Source organism: Sylvia atricapilla, chromosome 5, assembly GCF_009819655.1.
Source record: "Sylvia atricapilla isolate bSylAtr1 chromosome 5, bSylAtr1.pri, whole genome shotgun sequence".
Classification (NCBI taxonomy): Eukaryota; Metazoa; Chordata; class Aves; order Passeriformes; family Sylviidae; genus Sylvia; species Sylvia atricapilla.
Window position 1 is genome coordinate 42,570,820 of NC_089144.1, and position 20,534 is coordinate 42,591,353.

The following is a 20,534-nucleotide window of genomic DNA, read 5'->3' on the forward strand; positions in this document are numbered from 1 at the left end:
TTAGTGTGTCATACCCCTGCTACAGGAGTCAGATTTTTGCACATGTATCCATTGCCTTTGAAATCTGCTCTAACCATTACAACATGAAATTAGGGAAGAGGCTGGTTTGTTTGGGGGTTTTTTGGGGGGAAGGGTGACTTTGGGGTGGTGGTGGTATAATTAATTTTGTTGGTATTTGAACAGTTGAGAATAGTTATAGGAAGTCAGCAATGTGATCAAAGAATATACAGTCAGAATCCAGAATCAAACTAAGTGTAAAAGAACAAACAATTTTAGGCAGTTACACAGCTGTCTGTCAAAGTCACAATCTAGTTTGATGTGTGATGCTTCAGGCACATAATTAAGCTAAACAGCTTTCAAGACAGCTTTCTTCCTTAAAACTGAAAAAAAGTAGCTAGTCAGTAAAACATTACCTTGTTGTTGAGCAATTATTATTGAAATAAGCCATCAGCTGTCACAAAGTATTTTTCACAGAGCAAATATTTTCAAGTATTTAAGCAATTACATCATAGCAAAATTGCCCACAGGAAGCCTAAACCAAGCTATTATACTATTTTAGGATATTTTAAGACCAGGATTCTCTCACTCCTTATTTTGGAGATTTCTGAAACCTATTATTAGATATTACTAAAAAATCAATGCACTTCCCTGTGCATGGAGAATTCTCTATTGTTCTTGTTTGACAAGACCAGGGTTGAAGGCAGACATTGCTAAGCTAAATTTAATGGCCTATATTATGGAGGTCCCCAAGTTTTGATTTGCTTGTCAACTTACATGATCCTTAAAATAGAACTTTGAACATTAAAAATATATATATATATTGAGCATGGCAGTAAAGCTCTGAATTCTGATCATAAGCCAAGTCACAGGGATAAACTTCAAGAACTTAATTCACAGTAGCAGGGGAAGAGCAGCATGTTTGATAGAGGGAACTACCAAACTCACTTGCTGTGAGAAGATGACTTGTTCTAACCTCTGTGAAGGCCTGGGCAACTGTCCGGTTTTTTGCAGCTAAACAGTCCCTTCCCAATAGAGCAAAGCCTGAAGATATTTGCAGACAGCCACAGGTACACACAAAGAGAAATTCAACAGAAGGAACTACAGTGGCTGCACTGAATTCTTAATTGAGTTTGCACAGTAGTTTTACTGTTCTGGAATTTTGACAGTTATGAATTATACAAATCAAGTGTCAGGACAAAAGTCTGTTTTCCAGGAAATGCATCTTGCAGGGTCAAAAATCCAGAAAATCTCCTCAGACATCACAACCAGGAGCCAGATTCCACATCACAAGGCTCAAAGATTCCTGTTCAGACATGTTTTGAATTGGCAAATTGCAAAAAGTCTGTCTGGTTTATTATTCCACTTATCTGGCTAGTGACCAGAATATTAGGGAGGGTTACACTTTTAGTTCTCTGAAACTGTTAAACTGCCACCAAATTCCACAAACTAAAAACATCCAGAGCAGTAGTGTAATAGAATAATAATTCCAGAAAACAAGATAACAGAACTAACTACATTGGCATGTAAAGATGTCAATTGATTTCCAAGTACAATTGTTTTGATTATGTTCATAATATCTATATATACCAAGACTTTGTTCAAGCCCAAATTTCTTCCATTCTGGCTGGCAATTTTTATATTGATTATCTCTTCACATAGAAAGAAACAAGTAGCCTCAGAATAAGCAAATAAAGGTATTTGGCACTCTATAGAAATAGTTACATTTTCTTCCCCCATGTGAGGCTTCTAATCATATCTCCTTATGTACATATAGAACACAATATCTATAAAAGTAGAGCTTAGATGTATAACTAGATGTACAAGCATTTTAATGGATAGCCCCATCCAATTGTTGATACACAAAAACAGATCAGACTACAATTACAAAGGTATATACAACACCGGTGTTTACCATTATAGCAAGAGATAGCATCTGAGACACCTGATTAGCTTTCAGCAACTATTTGTTGACCCATTTTTCAGGAAAATCCCTCTTCTATTCATTAAATTGTTCTTAAACTCAGAATTACACACAGGCATATTTGTAAGAGGTGCTACTCAGCTATTAAAAGTCACGAAAGCTACTTTTGCAGAGCCAGCAGAGGGAGTACAGACATCATTTTACTTATCAGCTGTGAAAAAGATACCTTGTAAGAAAGCACTAAAAGAGCTGTGCCTGCAAATCTAATGCACTTAGTTTAAAGCATGCCAGGAACTTCCTCGGTCTTTCATAGACATGTATGTAAGTGGGCAGTAGAGTTGGTGTTTTGTTTCTGATCCTCAACCAGCTGTCACGTCTTAAAAGTCTCATACATGACGAATGGCAGGAGCAACTCTTAACAGTAATAACAAGTACCATAAGGTCTAATGCTTCATACATGTAAATAACACAAACAAGAACCCAAACAAACAAACAACAACCTCAACAACCAAAACCATCATATAGCTGCAATTCAAGTTTTTATTCCTAGGGATTCTGCTGTTCCTCAGTTTCTGAAAAACTAGACCCTTGTAATTGGCCATTTCTAAGAAAATAACTTCAACTGGAGGACAAGCTGAAAAACTCAAGAGTTCAAGACAGCCTTAAGAAAAGGAGCCAGGATGTCACATACAAGTGTTGGACTGGAAGGTTACAAACAGCAAACTTTTCTGCTGATATTCACAGACCCACACAGCTCCTGGCAAATCTGGCTTTACACAGCCTCTGAGCCAAGAGCTCTGCTGCTTTATTTAGCATTTCCATTGATCAGCCTGCTTTGGAGTTGACAATTATGACTGAACGGTGTTGACACAGTGGCGGCTGTGGAAACAGTTTGGAAAGGGAAATTGGCTTTGAGCAGACAGATTGATAGCTTGTTGCCATCTCATGGAGGTGAACCCAAAACTCTAGGCCAACATGAGACAAAATACCTTCCCAAAAGGCAAAAACTCCACAAATGGGCACCCACATTTTTTAATCTCCAAAACTGACTGGATTTTTATTTTTTTTCTTAAATAAAGTCCACATTTCTTAACTTGTTGGTATGAGGCAAAGCTCATATAAAAAATAAAATTTTTTCCAATCTTAAGCATTTATCAAATAATTTTTTGGGGTGGCTATTTCTAAATTTCACTATTTAGAAGTTTGTATATGAGAAACTCATACAAGTGCAATAAATGCCTTTGTCTCAAAGTTTCCTTGAGAAGAACAGCAAAACACTCCTCCTTCCAAAGAAAAATTTCCATCATTTTAAACTTCACATGAACTTTAAAAGGCTTTGACAGCTCAAATAATTTGATTTTGATCACTACCTCCCAAAGAAGAATGTGCCTGTAGCTACATAATTTAGCCTTCACTTGTTTCAGGTTTTAAAAATAGAAGAACCAACCTTCAGCAAATTAGATGGCTGTTTCTTCTTCCCATCAACATGAAAGTGGTGTTCACTTCTCAGCTTTGTTTTCACGTGGCAGATTCACACAATTAGTAAGTCAGAGTGGGCTGAACTGGATCCCATCATACAGAGCTTAAACAATATTTTATAGCTGACTAAAAAGTTTTACCCCTATCATGCAAAAAAGCCACCTCACAGTTTTGCTGCTGAAACTCAGAGCTCCTGCAGCGCTCTCCATTCCTGTGCTGTGCCTGTGTGGTTCCCAAGACTCCAGCTAGGCTGCTCAATACATTCTATGCAGAGCAAACCACAGCAAGGAAAGCCATGCTTCTTCCATCACAAGCACGGTAATGATCAAGTACCAGGATGCATACCAACCACTCTGATCATCCCCTCCTTTCCTAAGTCATTGCAGTCTCTTGCGACAACAGTGAAGTTCCTGCAGGTATACACGAAAAGCTAATGCAGACAGTAAAAATGCTTTTCTTTCCAAGCGGAATGGTTATCTAACCAGACTTGCCACACAGATAATCCAATGCCAGTGCCAGCTCAAAATACAGCAAGGAACTACACTGAACCTGCTTGAGTGAAGCAAATATGAAACCATATTCACAGGAAATATACCACAAATTCTAATTCATCCGGCAACTGGAGCCTTGCTAAGCTCACAACTAACCATGTTTCTAACACACTTTTCATTTGAGAGGCTGACATTAGGCTTCTAATCAGCAAGTTAAGACACATGATCCATTTATATAAAGTAAGTAGGGTGTGGTGGAAAGGGCTGAAAAGCCCCTTGAAACATGAGCACTTCCTCTTGGTGAAGTTTCTACAGAAATTTCCACAGAATTTTATACTTTAGAATTACTACAGATGCCTTTAAGAATCGACGGAGGCTTCTTATCTCAGTTTTAAACCTGAAACCCTTCCATTTAGTACACAGCTGAACAACTACTGTTTCTAACATTAATCACTCCCCAAGATTTAGTACTTCAATAATTGGTAATAGACAGCATGCAGCAGATGCAAGAGCTTTTTTAAAAGTCAGTGCTGAAATTGTGCTCTTCCCCATCACCTGTTTTCACCCCGTGAAGGGTCTATCTCAAGTTCTGAAGCCAGTGCACATTTCACGGGTTAAAATTTTACATTCCTTCCATCATATGCAAGATTCACCTGACCAAACCAGAACACCCACCTTTAAGGTAAGCACTTCAGGTGTTTCTTGTAAATAGGCAATGGAAAAATTAAAACATATATATCAAAATATTAAATTTAGGCACCTAGGACATGATCTAAAATAGTCACATGAATCTCATCTTGGATGTGCTTGTGTCGCTTGAGCAACAGAAGCAGCCCAGAGTGACTAGTTTCAGTTTTTTAAGACGCTTATGTAAGTGGCCAGGATTGCTCTGCCAAAGTTAAGCACAGTCGGCTGGGCTGAACTCGCATATCAAGCAGCTGCACTACCATGTCAGAGCAAGAGGAAGGATGTGGCTTCACAGTTAGTTTAGGACTACCCAAGCCTGTGATACTGCCAGAAGGTACAGCCCTGCGCCAGCACCGCCGCTCACCTGACCTCAAGGTCAGGGGACAGCCCTAGATGAGAGCCGGTGACAAGGATGACAGCAGCAACACCTGCGGTTCCTCCTGAAGGTCACACAGTGACAGGGACTGCCCCTTCCAGCCGGCACAGGCCTCACCAGCTCAAGTCAATCATGGAAGCTCTTCTCCACACCCCCACTCTCATCCTGGGAAAAAGGTGAGGCTAGCTGCACCTGCCCTGCAAGGCTCCACTACAGACCATCACCAGGGTCCCTCTTCAGCCTTCCCTTTTCCAGGTGAAGCAAAGCCACCTCCCTCTACTTCTCCCCACACCCCGCAGGACAGCCCCGCATCGACTGTCAGGAGAGGTGCAAAACAAAGCACCATTTTTGGATGTGGCCTCAAAAGCACAACTTAAGGCAAAACCCACTGGTTGCACACTTGCTCATGCTGCCCAGCACGGGCCAGTCCTTGCAGCACAGGAGAGTCCTGCAGCTGGCTCAGGCTCTCTGTCTTGCAGGGTGACCATGACCTTTCCTACAGGCATCCTCCTCCTCACAGTAGGGTACAGGTGCCAGCCAGCCTCAGCTCTCCTGTTCACCCTCACTCCAGGAATCTAGGCCATGCAGTAGCCTACAACCACGTCACCATTTTCAGCTACTGCCAACTGTGACAGTGAAGAGGAAAGCCCATCAGAAGTGTTTTTACTTTGTCAGCTCAGTAATGCTCAGGAGGGGCCTATAAGGAGCTTGAAATTGGCCTGTTTTTACAATCGCTGCTTTAAAAGCAACATGTATTAACTTTGTCCAGTTCAAAGCATTTTGCCCAGGATTATATATAAAACCTTATTCTCTATATTAATTTCTGTAGCCTTATATTTGACTATCAATAGAAGGCAAATATAAAGCTTTGAGCCTACGCAAATTCAGCGTTCAAGTTTTGGAATGAGAAGTTCATCTATCAAGAATGTTACAACTATCTTCCCAGAAAATATTAAGTACTCCCCTCAAGCATACATCCCCTGTATTTTTCCATCTGGTAAACCAATTTCCTGTGTTAGAAGGTAGCACAACACAGTTTTAGGTGTCAGACTTCACACGACCAAGACAACTTTTTCTAAACCATTCTGCTAATATGGTTTGAGGAGCTGCTCTCCAGTGCCAGGTAACACCAGGATCAACAAGAAAAAAAGCAAGCCATACACAAATTATTCACTCACGAGCAAGACCTAGCATGCACCACACTTCATATGCTGGTATTTAATTTTGGATGTGCGGATTTTTACCAAAGTTCTTTTAAAAGGTTCCTATAACCTGGTATGCATTGCAGAGAGAGTGACTCTGTGGGAAGGATAACTCCACTGTAAGTGCCTCCACTACCAGTAAACAACACATGTACACACAAATTCAGAAAAAGAGACCATGCTTTTCTCAAATCCCAGAGAATTTAGTCTTTTATTCCCAAATCTCTTTCAAATCACTTTAGAAATACAGCTCTAGTTTAGGAACAAATCCTTAGATCTGCAGCCACCACAAGATCTACCTATTATCAAAATGCATCTGAAAACAGACTCTCTGAAGATGTCAAGATGTTTCACTATGCAAAGCAAGCTCATTGCAGAATACGAAAAATCACTGTCAATGTTAACTACATGGATTTGAACAGAAGTAGGTGAACACAAGCTGAAATGATTTGTGTTATTAATAAAGTAGAAGTAAAGCAGTTGTGCTAACAGTGGCAAAGCACCTTCCCTACTCTCTCCAGCTGTCAGTCTCAACCATGCATATTTGAAAGCCATCTGGTGCAGACCCCGACAGCCAGTTTAAATCATTTCATGTTTCATACAGTCTCAGCTGAGTGAGGCTGATAGACACTGCTCTAATTTAAGTATTGATTTGCACTATGTTCCATAGGCTTCATGAAGTTCTGTACCAGCTTCATTCCCAAGTGAAGAAAAATTGGCAGATCCAAGCAATGTAAAGCAATTTGAAGTGCAGTATTAACACTGATAGCAGTAGCACCTGGATGAAAGTGAAAAAACTCTTGTTCAATACAGATATTAGGATCCTGATCTACTATCTACTAGATCTAAATAACCAGAAGAGATTCAAATATACCACCCTTTCTTAAACAGCCTAAGGGCTAATCATACCTTCCACGTTTTCTATCCATTTATTGTTACTATCTACTCAGTCTTCTCTGTGTAAAAACATCAGAAAGCAAATCTGGATGCTCAACACAACAAGCACAATTTCTTTTCCTCCACTGTAGTATCAGAAACCACCTAGGCATATAGTCCTTGTTTTTTAACCCAAATATAGTTTTATGAAACACCGTTAGTTGAAAACTGGCACTCAAACCACTTTCCCATCTACTGTCAAAACAATAACTTCAAGTTCTCCCATGTGAAAAGGTTAACGCTCTCCAGGGAATGGTTTCACGTGACAACTGCACAAGGAGGAACATTCCCATCCACCAATCCAAAGATCCGTGTTACTTCCCACATGTGAGCCTCACTTCTCACATTGGAGAGACCAACTTGGGCACAGAGATTTTGTAACGAAGCATCTAGTGGTACACTGAGCAGATTTAAAGTGGCAGAAATGGCACAAAGGAGGGGAGAATTATTGCAGATAGCCTAGGATGGAAATGAAAGTAGCCATGAGGCCACCTCAGCCAGCCCATGAAACTTTGCACTCACAGTCACAAGACAAATAGGCAATTACAAATGATGCTCTCTCTGTCCTTAGTCTCTTGGACTATGCTGATCAACAAGCAGCTTTAGAAGGTCATCATAAAAGTCTGGCAAAACTTTGGAATATTAAAAAAGCATCAAACTTCAACAGAAGTGACTAACAAATCTTTTGATGGGGACTTAAAAGAGTCTTATCTCTCAAAACACCTACTGCACAAAACCAAATGTTTCCCAAGCTTTTGGAGAGTCACTGTGACCACCTTCAACTTTTTAAAAAGAATATTTGTAGTGTCCTAAAAAGTGTGCTGTAGTTACAAGACTTCTTTATTGCTAGTGGCCTAAGTTCCTTATTTCAATACAGACCATAGCACAATGGTTATTTCTTTCTACAGTGCAAAAACTCCATCAAACACAGCTAGTGACTCTTCCTCCTCTCCCACTATGGAATCACCGGTTGTTTTACTTAAAATCTAGATGGAAGCCCAAATACACACCGCAAGCAACACATCCTTGTATTTGCAGAGACAACAGAGGCAATCCTGAAAAAGCCATACAGACAAGCTACCAGTCACTGGTCAAATAACAAGCACAAAAAATGTTATGTGATTTTTACATAAGGGCACATTTGTAACGCTCCAGCAAGGAGCACTTGATTTTTCTTTCACTGCTGTATGGAATGTAAAGGTGATTAAGTTCATCTTTGATTCAAAAATATTAAAATTTAATATTAAAGTTTTAATGAAGACATAAGCAGAAAAAGAGCACACCACTATAACCCTTGGGGCGCACATCCCAGAAGCTGCTTAAAGCAGAGTGGGCTGAATCATCTTTCCTGCCTTGAGTTGGGGTTTGTTGCTATCAACTATGCAGAATTTGGTACATCCTGGGCCTCCTCTGACCAGACACTGTACACCAAGTGGTGAGAAAGCAATAGTGTTGTTTTCCCTGCTGCTACCTTATCTTTCTGTGAATATAAGGGCACAAGTAAGGGTAGCAGATTACAAGTGATAGGCTCCCAGAAGTGTGTTTTAAGAACATGGTGTTTCCTGTGCTCACTGGGAATTAAGGCAACATCCAGCTCATACACTATATATATTAAAAAAAAAAAAAAGGAGAGAGACATGCAAACCACTGAAGTCCACTGTAAATACGAAGCCATGCAGAAACTTACCTAAATCTATTCTACAAAGCAGCATCAGATTATAGCCAACAAGAAGCCAGGGCTACCCCTAGTGCTGAGACTGGTCATGCAGTAAGTGGCAGAACCAGCTAGACTTAGTGGCCAGCACCAAAGTTTACCAAATGTAATCCTCAAAATACATCTGTGTACTCTTTAACGGTACAGTACAGTTGCAGACACCAGTAAGGAGGAATAGATTTTCTCAGTCCACTCCTCTTTAAAGACAAAGCAGATGTTATTTATCTGGTTTTTAATAGCAATTACATATTATCTCTTACTGGACAAAAAAATAAGTTATATTTTATTTTCACATCTAGTTTTGATTTCTTTTTTAAATGCCTCCTACATTTTTCTTAAATTTCTTCTCCCACAAGACCTTTGAAAAAGCACCGGGAGAAAGCCTCATACCTACTTTGCAATTCACCAAAATTAAACTAATAACACCTCTTGCTGTCATCTGTCAGTTAGAGTAAGATTTATAAGTGGCAGCAGAAATAATTTTAATAACGTTTACTGGAATATCAATAGCTTGAACAGACAGATCCTTCAAAGACACTGCTCATATCAAGTGAAATCTGTCATGAAAACTAGAAATTCATTTTAATTAACTGTATTTGAAAGCCTGATAATTTAAAAATAAAAGACAAACTGGACAATACCATGTGTTTGTGCAGAAATGACATTCTGTGTGAGTAAATGCAACTGTTCCAAGATGGGTTAGTCGAATATTTTGCCTGTTGATTTCATTGTACATGTCACCTCCTGGAAATCCTCCTTCTAGACTGCTTGTTATCGTTGCTTACATCTTTTGTGTGAAACTGCTGAACACATTTTAATTTTTTACACGTGTTAACAGATGTTTGGAGGGCTTCACAAACAAAAAATTCTTACCTACTTTTTCATCACTCTGCTGTTCAGTTAATGAATATGGTCTTTTCAGCTAACTGAAGCCTAAGTTAGGAGAAGACAAACATCAGGTGTTGAAAAGTGAAGGAATCCAATCTTTATAAAGGCAAGTTATTTTGAATTAAATTAATAAATCTTAATGCTTGTGAGAAATATTCATCCTCTACATAAAGCATCACAGGTTCACTTCTCTTTTTCAAACCATCAACAGTATCACCTTGTCTCTCCTGCCTCCCTGGTTCTTCAATTTGTTAAACTTTGCAAAAAGAAATAAAAATGTCTTCAGAGAAAATTTAACAGGTTTGAATAAAAAAGAAAAAAAAAAAAAAAAAAAAAAAAGCCTGCTTGAGACCATTGCACACACTCTAGGAAGCCAGTAGGCAGAGCCAATCCTAGCTTTTTGAATACAATTCTGCAGATTCCTAGATTTTATCTAGTTTTTAATTAAAATTCTCTATAGAGAAAGATCCTTATCTCCTTAACTGCAACTTTTAACAAGTCTTATTATTACTTATTTTAAGACAAGTAGAAAATACTAGAGAATACAAATTTATTACTGCAGTTTTATTGATCCTTTTGTAATAAAGTGTGCATGCATTTCTGTAACAGAGATCTCTTCTAAATTCAAGCAGTCCTCCTTATTTGTCAAAAGATATTTACTTTAAAATGCCTGAGACTAATCATAGCTATTTGCTATTCTGCATTAAATTTTGTTACCTGAAACCTGACTTCACCTTTCAATAAAACACGAATCCCTTTTTGCACTAGTATTATTTTCCCTTTGAAAAAAAAGATAACATATATAAAAATAAAGAGTTCAAACACTGAAACACATTACTGAGGTCACATTTCAGTGGTAAAGAACGCCATTAATATTTAGTCTACCTTAATGGAAGAAATTCGAGTTCGAAGATACTTTAGGTTATCTTGTCCACGCTCATGTCAAGGGAGACTTGCTTGCTATGGCATGTTATTGATTGTTTTGCAGGTTCATTATGAACTTGTCAGTTAGTAGCAAGTTCCCAGCTCAAAAATCTTAAATATTGGTGAAGTTAATTATTCCAAAGTACCTGTTTTAGAGGTGGCTTTTGCAGATGGACCCTATGTTTCTTCCTTCTTAGTATCATCTCATGATTACCTCTCATTTATCACATTCTTCTTTCCAAATAAATTCAAACAGTTTAAAATAAAGGTAATAGTAGTAATTACTAGACATTCGTGACTTTGCTACAGGGCACTTTCAAGCCTCTCAATTTCCTTTGAAGCTTTCTACAACACAGTTTAGAGGTTCACAATTTTAACAGCTGACAGAAGTTCTCTATATTGTGGTCCACAAAAGAGTGACTTTCTAAATTACTCTACTTTTTAGACTACAGTGGATTTTAATTCGCAGGATTATCCCCAGATTATTAGCCGAATATGTATTACATGAATGGGGATCCTTTCCTGGTATATTACCTGTAGATAATGCAACTTTGTGCAAGAAAGTAATACACAGTTTAGTCAATGCTAATGGGACAGAAGTCTTGTTTTCTGCTTTAAGTTCCCAAAAACATTTGCTTAATATGCAGAAGTCACAGTATGTGTGCTTACAAATAGCACATCCAAAATTCATTCCCTTTAGAATTAGTTTCGACTTGTATCGTTTTAATAATACACATGGCTTTCCATGCGTTTTTCTTTGAGTGGACAGAAGTAATAATGTTGCAATTTAGCACTGACATAGAAACATTGATTAGGAAAACCTGCAAGTATCTGTACGAAACAGGATCCATGTTTCCTTCAGCTAACTCAGCCTGGGTCGGTTACCATAATCATCAGTAGGAGCAGCAATAAACCGAACCACACAACGATGCTCTTCAGACCGAAAATTTCACATTGAAGTGTATGAGTTTTTTTCCTCACTGAATTCAGTGACCACTTTTTCCACTGACACCGAGAGTTTCCATTCATTATGCCATAAGTATTAAAGTACATTGGAAGCTATGCCTGCCAGAAGAGCCAATAGTTTAAAGATACACAAGTTTACTTCTATGGGAATTCACGATTTGTGATGTTTGGAAGAAATCCTTGAAAAGCGCCAACAAACAGCTGAAAAAAGGTAGCCCTGGCTATAGCTACAGATACCACCTTCTGAACGCACAGTATCATGAACTAAGGAATTGGCAAGTTGTCTAGCCAACACCTTTCCAAGCACTTAAACGCATTATTTTAACCCAAATTCATTTGGACCCAGGAATGTTTAAGAGATGTAGCAGCCTTTCTACAGGGGGTGGTTTCCCAAATTCACACTCACTTCACTCTCCAGGAAGTCAACAATGGCAACCACTAATGATGGAAGATATTTCACAACTACAGTGGGCTTGGAACTTGACAAAAAAGAAGGGAGATGGTTTGAATAGTCACCTACCCAGTCACCTCTCAAGCACTGGGAGGCGAGATACCCGCAAACGTTCTCTGAATGAGAACGTTTCAGACACTGCATTAATGTACAATCACCAGCTCCTTCTGAACAGACCTTGAGAAGAAAGCCTCACCAACTAAAGTTACAAATTTACAAATGCCACGTAGAACGGGTATTTAAGGATTTCTGCAGTGTGAATCTTAAAACGACGCGGAATTTTGTTACTGTTCATGTCTGTCGTCACCAGCCGCTACAGTTTAAAAAGTCAAATGTAAAAAATATTTCTGTGCAGTATGGATCATGCACAGCACTACATAAACGCCTGTTACAGCTGAACTAATACGCTGTCCCTCAGGCTACGAACCCTGGGACAGACTCAACCACGGCTCTCCGTTTCTTAAAACACTTCCCCGGCCTCAGGCTGAGCCCCTTCCTGCCCCTCGTGAACACCACTCGCACGGGCGCTCTAAAGGAAACGCTCCCGCGGACCACAGACCGCCTTTCATGAGATCTCTCTCTCGAAATCCTAAGCCCTTCCGACTTCAGCCTTTACCGACTGACCATGGGGCTCGGCAGGAAGCCAGGGCAGACGGCGGCGGGGACACCCACCCCACTCCGCCCCACTGCGAGCGCTGCCTCCCGCGCTCGGCAGCGGCCAGCCATCCCCGGCGGAGGCTCCAGCCCGCTCCCAAACTCACGTGGTGCGACAGCCAAAGGTTACATGCACCGCTGGGACGAGGATGACACCGCTCTGAGAGGCGCTTCCCACCGCGGAGCGGCCCCGAGCGGGGACAGGCTCACATGCGGCGAAACGCCCGCGAGGGCTTCGCTCTCCCGGCACCCGAAGTGGTGCCGCATCCCTTCCTCGTCCGCGTCGGTCGATGAGCAGCCCGGCCAGGCATCGATAAATCAAAACAGCCCGTCCGCTCCGACGGAAAGCTGCGTACGACTCAGCCGCGGCCAAAAACACCGCCCTGGGGGCGCGGCGGGCGGGCGAGGGAGGTAGGGAGGCGGCGGGGGAGGCTGCGCGGGTGCCGGGCTCTCAGCCCCCGCGGGGCGGCGAAGTGCCCGGGATGTCGGTGTCGTGCTGCCGCAGAGGGCTAATCCCGGCTACTTAACCCGGCGGGCGGCGGGGGCTGAGCACCACCTTAATCCACGGCGTGTGCGCGCCCGCCCGCCGGGAGCTTGCTGGGCCGTGGCGTGCCGGCCGTGTCCGGCCGCGGGGTCCCCGACGGTGTGGCGGTGCGCTCCCGCGGCGGCTCAGCCCCGCATCTACTGCCCTCAAGGTCACGCCGTGTCCCGGCTAACACGGCGGCGGCCAGGTGCACGCTCCTGTTACCTGCGGGGAGAACCGGCGAAAGCCCGGGAGCGCGGCACCCGGTCCCTCCGGCCGCGCCGCCGCACCGAGCGAGCCCGGCCACGGCTCGCAGCCCCGAGGCGTGAGCGGAGCGACGCTGCACCTGCCGCCACGCTGTTGCCCGCCCCGGTCGGCTAACCGGGAGGAGAACCGCCCCGAGCCGCAGCCGCGCTTACCTCTGCGCCGTGGGGCCGACACGGCCGCCAGCCGGGGGCCAGGACGAGGCGCCCGTGAACCTGACGCCGCCCGCTCGTTCGCTCGCCGAGCGCACAAGGTCCCCGCGCTCCCCGCCCTGCCCACGACCAGTCGGCCCCGCCGCGCCGCCCCCGCCCTGCGGCCGCGAGAGGAGGGCGGGAGAGGGGGCGGGGGGGTGAAGCAGCGACCGAATTGGGGAGGGAAGGAGGGAGGGAGGGGGCACCGGCGCGGGGAGAGCCGGGGGAGGAGAAGGAAGGAGGGAGGGAGGGGGGTGCGGACCGCCCACCCCGCCCCCGTCGCCTCACCGGCAGGAATCAGCGATTCGCCCTCCTCGCGGGAGCTCCCACCGTCGCCGCCGCCGCCGCTCCCCGGGGCCCGCCCGCCTCCTTTCCCCCGCACGCACCGGGCAGCGCCGAGCGCGCCGCCGAGCCCCTGCGCCGCAGAGCAACCGCTACAGGAGCCGGGCGCCACCGGGCAGGGCGGGGCGGGGCGGGGCGGAGCGGAGCGCCGCGATCCGCCCGCCTCCCGCCTCCGCCCGCCCGCCGCGGTCACTCACTTGCCCGCGCCAGCCGCCCCCTCCTCTCCCGGCGCCGCGGCCGCCGGTCCCCGCCGCCTCCCTCGCCGCCTGCGGAGTGCGGGCCACGTGACGGGGCCCCTCGCTCGGCCGAGGAAGGGGGGTCTCGACGTGCGGAGTCTTCAATGGGGGAGGCGGAGGCGGGGCCCCGGTAGGCACGGCGCCCGCGGAGGCGGAGCCCCGCGCCTGTGCCCGCCCGCCGCCGCCGCCACTGGCGGGAGGGAGGCTGACGCGCTTGTTTCCATGACGTCGGCGGGCGGGGCCGCGGCGTTTGATGGAGCCCGGCGGGCTTCGGGGGTCGGTGACTTTGCCACGAGCGGCTCCCGCGGGGCGGGGCGGGGGCGGGGCGAGGCGGGCCGTCGTGTCGCCTCCCTCCGCCCGCGGGTCGCGCTGCGCCGCCAGCGGGGACGCGGGCCGCCTCGGAGGGGCGGGGATCCCCCGGCGGCGGGAGAGGCCGCGGTCCCACGAGGGAGGGGCGGCCGCCGTCCGGACCGGGGAGCGTCGATTGCCCCGGTGGGCGGGGGCCGTGCGTGGTGCCGGAGCTGTCCCGGGGGCGGTGCCGTCGGGGGAGGCGCCCTAAGGGACCGCCGGGCGCCTGGGGTGCGGTCCTCCCCCGCCCCAGGGGCCGCGGGGGCGCCGTGCGGTGCCGTGCCCGCCGGGGCCGGGGCCGTGCTGCCCCACGGACTCGCCCTCCCGAGAGCGGCCGGTGGGAGCCGCGCTGGCGGCTGCTGAGCAGCGGGCGCGGGGAGCACGGTGCAGCCTGGGCGAGGCTCCGTTGTATCTGCCGGGTTGCGCTGCGGCAGGAGGGCCCTGTTGCGTGGGGCCGCTGGCGGGTCCGGAGCGGCAGGAACCAGCGTATCGCTCGCTGCCGACGCTGGGGATTAGGGAGCTCCGGATCCAGCCTCCCGTCAGGCGTGTCCGCCCCTCGGGGAACCCTGGCAGCTCCCTCAGGAGAACGGGAAAGGTGTGGAGGCCGCAGATGTTCGGCGCTTCCCGGTCTCCAACCGAAGGCTTTTCGATTGGAGAAAGAAAAACAAATGGGGTTATCAACGTTTGAGCCCATGTGAGTTGTCCGGGGAGACGGTGGAAGTGAATAACAGGACTGGGAATTAAACTGGAAATTAAAATCCTGATTTCAGTTCTCCGCCAATGCAGTAGATCTCCCACCACCCTCCCCCCTCCCGAAAAATACCCATCCATAAATTATGTCATTCTATAACGTATTTGTTTGGGGGGTTGAGCTGTGTTTTGACATTCTCCACTCTCCTCTGTTGGACATCTCACACGAATGACTGGCCAGCTGCATCCCAGGCTGTCAGGTTCTTGGAGCCTGCCATAAATACCCTGTTTCACCTTCGTTATCATTCAAATCCTAATACTGCAAAGGAAATGAATGGAGAAGCTTATGCATCTCTACAGTCGCAGACCCGAGATGATGCAGAGCTTAGAGGGTTAAAGCAACAGGATGAAGTCAGCACAAAGCAGTCCACAAGGACTGGCAAATAAATAAATCATCCTAACTACGCTATTATTATGGCTTGCCTGAGGTTCATTGTCTCTTTCTTTTTTACCTGAATGTCTGTTATGTTTTTCTCCTTGTTCAAGAGAAGCAATCAAAGAGGCTGCTAGAACTAAATGGCTCCTGCCCATTTTGAATGTTGCTAAAAATAGTACCTTACCTCTCCATATCTAGAGGTCAATTGAAAAATCAAAATAATGAGGTAAACAACCCTACAGACTGTTCTGTAGAGGAGATTTCTTACATTTCTTCCCAGAAGGAGACTATAAAACTATCCGAGCATACGTAAAACAAATTCTCTTGCATTCTGCTTGCAGTTCAGCATCATTCTCTGCACTTATGTCTCTAGCTCAGTGAGGCTTCCTTCCCCAGGCTCTTGGAAATTACATTTCTCAATACAGCTTTATAAGACTGCCAGATGTGTTCTGCACAGTTTTGTCATATCTCCTAGCTCTTGGGCAGATAAAATTAGCTTTGGTACAGCTAAGAAGGAGATGATGTGTTTAAAGCACTGCAGTTTGGGTACATGTCTGTACCTGTTTCTGTTTGTCTTGAGAGAAGTTAGGTTGCGCTTCGGTATTTTTTCTATGAAACGGGAATACTGTCCTATTTTCTTCACACAAAAGAAGCAAAGGTGGCAGGGGTACATATCATTATCTTTTATGGTAGAATTCTCTAAGTGGATACATTTCTCAAGGCACACAGTTGTCATTTAATGTTCCTCTTGCATTGATATACAGGACTAGCATAAAAACATGTAACACATTGACTGAAAATAAGGACAAATTTCTTAAATCTCCACAAAATCTTCTCCCTGAGGATTTAAAATTTTTCCAAATTAATCTTCAGTATCCAATTTTAATATTTTTTTTTCTTTTTGTGAGAAAGAGGTGCTCCTGCTGTTTCTAAAGACTAGGATGTATAATTGACTAACAGAAAACGTTCCTTATAATGTAGGTCACCAACAGTATAAAGCAAGCAAAACCAAGATGTAGAAATGAATATTTCTGTAGGTCTTTCATTTCACTTTGGAGGAAACATTACCATTTCACGAAAATTCAGATTGGTTTGCAAACCATTTGGAAAGGCCAGACTTGACGAATCAGAGCCAATACTTCATCTCAGTCCATGACCAGCGTGCTAACGACACAAGCATCGCACATTTCAATAGACACGGAAAATGTGTCACAGCTAATTGAAGTGGATTGCCTCTATCTAATCTGCTTACTATGAGACTTTTAACGCAAGAGTAAGAGTTAGAGTATTTTGATCATTACAATATTTGGTCAAAAAATTATTAAGGTGGCCAAGATCTGAGTGCTCACCTCACCATCCTGTATCAACTAGGGAATTTTTGGCAAAGTCTCATGATGGGCTTGATCTGAGAAGAGAGAAAACAGGCTTTTCATTGTTTATTTATAGATCTTAACTTGCTTGAAACAGTTTTATTGACTGTTCTGCTGGTGCTGATTCTGTTCAAACTCAGTCAGTTTATTAAATTGAATGGAAGTGGAGAGCACAGAAAAAGCATGAGAAGTTAGGGGAATATTTGTGTATGAGCAAGGAGGTATGAATGTCTAAACTGCGACGGGTTTTGCAGAACCAAATGTTTCTGTACAAGGTAAAGGTGCCCTAGTTGTCTTACTCAGTTCAGTACTGCTGTTTAACCAATCTCTTCAGTCCACCATGGAGAAGATTCCTGTTTTCTATATCCCTGGCTGATGCCCTGACCTCGTTCCTGACAGGCCCCGGAGGCTGCATCTTGCGATTGTTCCAGTAACCTGCACCCTAAAAGATCAATCTGTTGCCTAAAACACTATAAACAGCCACCTAGATAGGCAAACAATAGACCATTCACTCGTCTTGTAGATAGCACAATGCCCAAATTGCTCTATTATTCACCCATGCAGCCTAGCAATGACTTTGTGTAACAAAACAGTATCATCATTTCATCCTGAAATCCTCCACCCTACCCTTAGGAAAGAGGTCTATCTGTAAACATTTGCATTTCTATCAGCTCAAAATTCTTTCTCTTGACTGGTCGGGAACGATGGATTTGTGCATAATGTGTTTCCCCTCGAGAATGCATGTGATAATTTCAAATAGTTGATTTTATTTTCTCTATTTCCCTCTCAACAATTTTGGATAATTTGGTTTTTCGTTTGCTGTTTTTTCGCATTCAGTTTCATGTTTTACTGTGATACTGCAGGATCGGGAGGGTGGAAGATTAAAAGAATAAACAAAGAAATGTGAGGAGTAACAGTTATTGCACAGATCAGTTTTCATGTATATTGTATATGAAATGTATCAGAAAAAGATACACTGAACTTGATATGTTAGCTGTTTCTTCTTTACGCGTACTTTTCAAGTGAGCCTGCAGCTCAGCAACATTACAGTTCCAAAGCAGATGAAAGAGTGGAAGGCTATTTCCTGAGCAAGGACACGATGTCTACACACAAAAATAAATAAAGAAATAAGCAAACAATCAAAACAAAGCAACAAACAAACAAAAAACCCGAAAAAAAACCTGGAAAAAAAAAAAAAAGAAAAGAAAAAAAAAAAAAAAAAGAAAGAAAGAAAGAAAGAAAGAAACCCAAAGCATAAGTCCTGGAATTGATGGAGAATTTGACCAGTTAAAGGAATTCGAGCAGGCATGAGAGAGACAGGGAAAATCGAACAGGGTGGGGTAGCAGTAATTTACACGTCTGTAAAGAGCAGGGATGGAGGAAAAAACCCAGCCATTTGTGAAGCCTTTCATGATAAAACATAAATCATTAGAACCAAGCATGGATGGTGGTTATGTAGTAGGACTACGGGTGCCTCTTAAAAAGTGAGAAATGACTGGTGAATGGATGTGTGTTATCACTCAGTAAATAACTACTGAAAATGCATCCAGTGAGCATTCAACTACCTCCACAAAAGTGTACCTTCCTATGTAGTACTTCCCCAGTTTGGATACTTTCTCCCCCATGGCAAATTCATTCTTGAATTCCTAAAGGATGGCCAAAGTTTCAAGCAAGGTTGTGCTGGAAGCAATTTCGTCCAGCTGGCTAGAAGGGTTTGTTAAAAATAAGCTACTGTTTTCATTTCCCAGGAACTGCTTTTAGACATCAGTTCTCAGTGCCTGTCCTTGGTATGGACAGACATCGCTCTTGCAGCTCACCTATCACTCCAAGACTCAAAATGTTAGGCATGTCCATTTATACTTAACAAACTACAAAAGTCCTTTCGGGAATTTGTGGTATGTGCAACTCTGGATTCAAAGGAAAATGTTTGTTCATTAGGTTAATGATACTGTGGGTGCTTTTAGATATGATGCTTTTTAAGGCTTCTTACTAGTCTGATGAAGTTGTGGCCTTATCTTTGAGAGCTTCTTTGCGCTGATGCTAGTTTGTGATGCTTCATTGATTTCACTCCTTTTTGTGACATGTTCATGCTGACTGAATATCTTCTTTGTAAATTGTAATGTTGTGTTTCTCTCCTCTGTGATCAAGTGACAAGAGACTTATTTTTCCTCCTCTCCCTAAGATAAGAAGCAAAAGGAGTAACCAAGCTATCTCCCTCCGATCAGCATCACTGACCAGTCTGAGTCACACTCCTGACTCAAAAAAATTTGTTTTATGAAGAATAAATGTAGCCCTTCCCTGATCTCATCAGTGCTGGGTAATTTTCTTAAGAAAAAAAAAAAAATGTCTCTTAGCAATGCTAGTTCAAAGTCCTTTGGATAATATAATAGATAACTCAGTTAAGCTTTTGGTTCCTTCAGCAAACATTGGCATTTCTGCCCCTTGGCAATTATTCAAGATGAGTTTGATGCATTTAAGTCATTAGAGGTAACAGTTCCCATTCTGCATTTCTTTCAAGGAGGAGTAACAGAAAAGATGCACTACCTTATTTCTACTCCCTTAGTCAAGAATTAATTGTTCAAATGATAAGTGATTACCGGAACATAGCCAAATAAAGTATTTGTTTACTTTGTTGATCACATACAGCTCTAAATCATCTTGTCTGGTTTCAAGATACTAAGGAAATTATCTGACCTACAAAATTACTTTTGAAGAATATTACTAATGATCTACTTCAGATGCATTTTTTAATAGTTTAGAACTCTGGGCTCAGCCTTGCAAGATTTATTTGGGAATAATTTTTTCAGATTACAAATACAGATTTGAAGATTATCAAGGCCAAAATTTTGATATCTATGAAAAGGTGGGGATATAAAATATCTAATATCAAAGCTTCAAAACAAATCACCGTCCACAGTAGTATAAATTAACAAAAGTATTTCAAAAGTGTTTGTATTTGTGTATATTTAGAATCACTGTATAGCTTACAGTGTTTAAATGTAGACTGTGGGCAGTCAAAAGAAGAAAGTCTTGTCTTGAATGTTGCTTCTATTGTCAGGTAATAACAGAATCATATATATTAAGGTAAGTAGAAACAAACTTAAAAATAATTCAATTAGAAAAATTTACTAAGTTCTTGTAACACAAACTACATTTCTAATATGTACTTGATGAAAAGATCAATAGGATTTTCCTCTAAATTCCCTTTTGCCAATATGACGATATGGCAGCCTTGTCTTGAGCTAGAGGAGCTTGAATATATCCTGTTATGGGTACATCTAGCAGTAGTACTGCTGTAGGTTATCTTCAGGTTACAACATGTTAGGCAGCAGCAAAGGTGGCATGTTTTACAAGAGAAGTAGATTAAAAGATAGAAAAATATTTTGTTAGTGACAGCAGTCCAAACATTGACAATTTTGTTATTTTCAGTTCTGACTGGACTCAA

At 43.5% G+C, this 20,534-nt stretch overlaps 1 protein-coding gene across 4 annotated transcripts in view; it reads right to left on the minus strand.

The window, feature by feature from the left end:
- The window catches only part of ATP2B1 (ATPase plasma membrane Ca2+ transporting 1), a 61,110-nt gene extending 47,053 nt beyond the window's left edge, over positions 1-14,057 (minus strand). For 2 of the 4 annotated variants that reach the window (XM_066319262.1, XM_066319263.1), the window contains exon 1: positions 13,956-14,055. The gene's annotated coding sequence lies outside the window, so the exon portion shown is untranslated. Of the gene's footprint in view, positions 1-13,955 lie in introns of all 4 variants that reach the window. The other 2 variants (XM_066319260.1, XM_066319261.1) reach the window with 2 other exon arrangements.
- Between the last annotated feature and the right edge of the window lie 6,477 nt (positions 14,058-20,534).